Genomic DNA, 5,184 nt, shown 5'->3' with positions numbered 1-5,184 from the left:
ACGTACCTAGTATAGGTATTTTTTAACTGATTATGTGCAGTCAAGACAGCATCCAGTCTTTTTTTTTTCAGTTTCAAGTTTTTTTTATTGATTTTACAATATTACATTTACATATTTGAAAAGTAGCGTGGCGGCTGAGCACAGTAATTCCGTAACATTTGAATATCATCAGTACAAATCTCAAATTATTACAACAAATTAATTCCCTCCCTTTCCCCCATGATATCTATTGTCATGTTCAAACCAATACAGTTCTTATTCTAGTAATCAAACAAAAAATACCTTTCTAATATTCATCAATAATCTTCAGTCTATACATACCTTAATTAATTTGACATTCCACCTTTTAGACAATAACCTAGTAAGTTTTTTGTAACTTTAATTTGCCATTGATATTTAAGTTTAACGTTTAATCTTTATTATTTCAGGTTTTAAATGATCCCAATTTCTAAGTCTCCTATCTCACATTTGGAGCTAACAATAATTTTTTTTCTTTTCTTCCTTCTACTTCCTCCTTTCTTCCTTTCCAGAAAGAGAGAGAGAAAAAAACTAAAAATAAACTACCAACATTTATACCACAAACCCATATACAAATTTAATTGTTAGCACTTACACTTTTAAGTTTTACTTAACCTTTGTCTCATAACAATATCTTAAATTCAAATCTTAATTATTTGTAGACATTCAGATTACATTTAGTATTTAATTTTTCCAAATTTTTAATTAAACACAATTCCTTTATCCCGATTGCTCATACATTCTAATATTTAAAATACACACCTTATATATAAATTCTACCATCTATCTTACCCATCTAATGACAATATAACATTCTTATTTCAACATATTTCTAGATTTTATATGACCAAAATTTTCTTTATCTCAAATCGTTACAATGTCTTGTGTTCAGAATACATATTCTATCTATTTAGATATATTCTATTTTAGATCTCATATATAGATCAGAACCCCAATCTTTTTCAATCATATTCTGGCTTTTTTCCTCTGCCAGGTCATTTTTCGTATTTTTGCCTTAAATCATCAAAAAAATCTCCTTGTATTGTTGTGGCTATTGTTTGATGTTGATAAGAACATCCAGTTGATGTTTTCTTAAGAGGACTAATTGATTTAACCGGTAGTCTCTTTATTTTTCCAGTTCGATGAAGTTGTCCCGAAGTATTTATCTTCTCTGTCATCTGTTTTTCTTGTTTATCTTCAAATTCCTTCTGGTTTATAAGAAACGTCCTTTCCTTGTTCTCTATTATCAGTTTCTTTTTTGTGTTTTCTATTGTCTATATTTGTTGAGTATCTAAGTCTTCTGTCATAACATTTGGTTGTTTCACTTTCTCTATAGAATTCTGTATAGATAATTCTTTGATTGAAGTCATAGTTTGAGTTTGTATATCCAGAGCTTGCATACGTAGAGTTTGGATCATCGCTTTTAACATAGAAAGAATTTGTTCCTGTACTTCCTCTGTAGAAGAAATCCTTTCCTGTTCTCCTTCCATTGTAATATATTAAACTCAAGAAAAAGAAACTGACAGTCAGAAAGTCCACCAAATGGGGAGCTGAGCTGAATTTTGCAGATGGTGTTTCAAGGTTATTTTATATCTTATCTATTTTCAAAGCTGTCAACAAGTCTCTTAGAGAATAGCAGGTTACGTCTTAGAGTTAGTTGGATCTTTTTAGGTTCCCCCCCACTCTATTCTAAGGGGGAAAAAACCCCAAATCTTCAATAGTAATTAGAATAAAAATCAAGGAAAATATATATATATAGAGAGCAGAAAGTTGCAAATCTTATAATCCACCAATTTTAGGAAATAGGATTCCAATTAAGATCTCAGTATTTTTCCAACGTTTTAAACTCCCAAGTGGTTGATAGCTGCTGTTTCTGAAGAGAGGGCTAGAATCCCTCTTCCCTAACCAGAGGGGGGAAAGTACTTTAGCAGCTTATGCAGGTAATTAAGTAGTTAGGATGTAAGAGAGGCAAACCTCACCCAGTCCTGTCCATGCTGCTTTGAAGTTGCTAGATGGTAATGTAACTTCGGCTGTTTGCAGCCTAGGGACAAGCCATATTTCTATGGCCGGTCCTTTCGTCCGCCGGTTTGGAGGAATCGCCTTATCTGACGGAAGAGTTGCTGCTCTCCCGGGATCCAGCAAAAGCCCCTCCTTGCTGGTCGCCTCTTTGGGGCAACTTTCAGCCCTTTTCAGGGCCCCCCAGCGATACGAAACTGAATGGGGGAGAGAGAACAAGTCTCCCAACTGTCCATGGCGGCTGTGTGACGAACTGGAAGTCAAGACAGCATCCAGTCTCACCAACCACATATTTTTTCCCCCAGAATAGTGTATGGAATTAGCATATATAAATAGTAGGTGGTGCAAGTATCAGATTTTATCTGGACTGTCTTCTGTTTTGAGGAGAAGCATTAAGGTTCCTCTGTGCCAGGGTTTTCCAAACTGTGAGATGTACCTCCCTTGTGGTGGTGCAGAGTCCAAAGGCAGTGTAAAGAACCTTCTGTAGATAATCTTTGGTTAATGATCATTTGTTCAGTGACAGTTCTGAGCAGGAAACTTATGACTGGTCCTCAAAATTGTGACTGTTACAGCATTCAGTGACCACACAATCATCATTTGCACATTCTTTGCTAGCTGCCTACAAAAGATATCAATGAAGTTGCACATGGCACTCACGTGATGTCACGTGTAGTGATTGCATGGGAGTCACCCAACAATGACAACCAGATTGCTGGAATTGCTATCTTAAGTCAGCGTGAAGGCACATCTTACAGCCACATCACTTAGTGATGATTCTTGGTCCAGTCATTAACCAAGGTCAACCTATAATTACATTCTTACAATAAATGCACCTTCCCTAAAGTTTCATTGTTCACGTGTTCACTTTGGTGTTTTGATTTTTAAGGGAGAAATGTACATTAAGATTACACTAAAGGAGGTGTGATGGCAAAATATTTAGGAGCCCCTGTCATATGTATGTAGAAAAAGATAAATATAGCTGTCAATGTGAATGAAGCCAGAGATTAATTTTAGTTATTGACCAAATCACTCAGCTGAAGCCAAATTGCACAATATTATTCCATATGTCTAACATAGGATGCCCCTTTATGGATTACTGCCTTGTCGTGGCGAAGGGGCTTGTGTAACTCAATGAAGCTATAAGCTATACCGTGCAGGGCCACCCAAGATGGACAGGTCATAGCAGAGAGTTCTGACAAAATGTGATCCACTGAAGAAGGAAATGGCAAACCACTCCAGTATCTTTGCCATGAAAACCCCATGGACAGTACTAAAAGGCAAAAAGATATGACGCTGGAAGATGAGCCCTCAGGTCGGAAGGTGTCCAATATGCTACTGGGGAAGAGCAGAGGGCTAGTACTAGTAGCGCCAGAAAGAATGAAGAGACTGGGCCAAAGCCGAAAGGACGCTCAGCTGTGGATATATCTGGTGGTGAAAGGAAAGTCCAATGCTGTAAAGATTTTTTCTCCATAGGAACTTGGAATGTAAGATCCATGAATCAAGGCAAGCTAGACGTAGTCAAAAAAGAGATGACAAGACTGAACATCAACATCTTAGGAATCAGCGAACTAAAATGGACAGGAATGGGTGAATTTAACTCAGATGACCATCAGGTATACTACTATGGGCAAGAATCCCTCAGAAGAAATGGAGTAGCCTTCATAGTCAATAAAAGAATAGGAAAAGCAATACTGGGATACAATCCCCAAAATGACAGAATGATCTCAATTCAAATCCAAGGCAAACCATTCAATATTACAATAATCCAAATCTATGCCCCAACCACTGGTGTTGAAGAGGATGAAATTGACCGGTTCTATGAAGCCCTACAGCACCTTATAGAATTAACACCAAAAAAATGATGTCCTTATCATCATGGGGGATTGGAATGCTAAGGTAGGAAGCCAAAAGATAACCGAATAACAGGCAAGTTTGGCCTTGGAGTACAAAATGAAGCAGGGCACAGGCTGATAGAATTTTGTCAAGAGAATACGATGGTCATAACAAACACTATTTTCCAACAACCCAAGAGACGGCTCTACACATGGACATCACCAGGCGGTCAACATAGAAATCAGATTGACTATGTGCTCTGCAGCCAAAGATGGAGAAGCTCTATACAGTCAGTAAAAACAAGACCAGGAGCAGACTGTGGCTCAGATCATGAGCTTCTCATTGCAAAATTTAGGCTTAAATTGAAGAAAGTAGGGAAAAACACTAGGCCACTCAGGTATGAACTAAATGATATCCCTGATGAATATACAGTAGAAGTGACAAATAGATTTAAGGAATTAGATCTGATAGACAGAGTGTCTGGAGAACTATGGACAGAGGTTTGCAACATTGTACAAGAGGTAGCAACTAAAACCATCCCAAAGAAAAAGAAATGCAAGAAAGCAAAATAGCTGTCTGAGGAAGCTTTATTTATTTATTTATTTATTCATGAGACTTATATACCGCTTTAAGTGCAAGCACTCTCTAAGCGGTGTACACCAGTAAGAAATGTATATATATATATATATATTTACATTGCCCCCAACAATCTGGGTCCTCATTTTACCTACCCCGGAAGGATGGAAGGCTGAGTCAACCTTGAACCGGTGAGATTTGAACCGCTGACCTGCTGAACACAGTCAGCTAAAGTGGCCTGCCTTTGCAAATAGCTGAGGAAAGAAGGGAAGCGAAAGGCAAAGGAGAAAGAGAAAGATACACCCAATTGAATGCAGAATTCCAGAGAATAGCTAGAAGAGATAAGAATGCCTTCTTAAATGAACAGTGCAAAGAAATAGAAGAAAACAACAGAATAGGGAGGACCAGAGATCTCTTCAAGAAAATTGGAGATATGAAGGGAATGTTTCATGCAAAGATGGGCATGATAAAGGACCAAAATGGCAGGGACCTAACAGAGGCAGAAGAGATTAAGAAGAGATGGCAAAACTACACAGAAGAACTATACAAGAATGAGCTTAACGTCCCAGATAACCACAATGAGATGGTCACTGACCTCGAACCAGACATCCTAGAATGTGAAGTGAAATGGGCCTTAGTAAATCTGAGCAACAACAAAGCTAGTGGAGGTGACAGTATTCCAGCTGAGCTATTCAAAATCTTAAAAAACAATGCAGTAAAAGTGCTACATTCAATTTGCCA

The sequence above is a fragment of the Crotalus tigris genome, unplaced genomic scaffold, assembly GCF_016545835.1.
Source record: "Crotalus tigris isolate CLP2741 ecotype Arizona unplaced genomic scaffold, ASM1654583v1 scf7180000018759.1681925, whole genome shotgun sequence".
Taxonomy (NCBI): domain Eukaryota; kingdom Metazoa; phylum Chordata; class Lepidosauria; order Squamata; family Viperidae; genus Crotalus; species Crotalus tigris.
Note: the sequence above shows the minus strand (reverse complement) of the source record.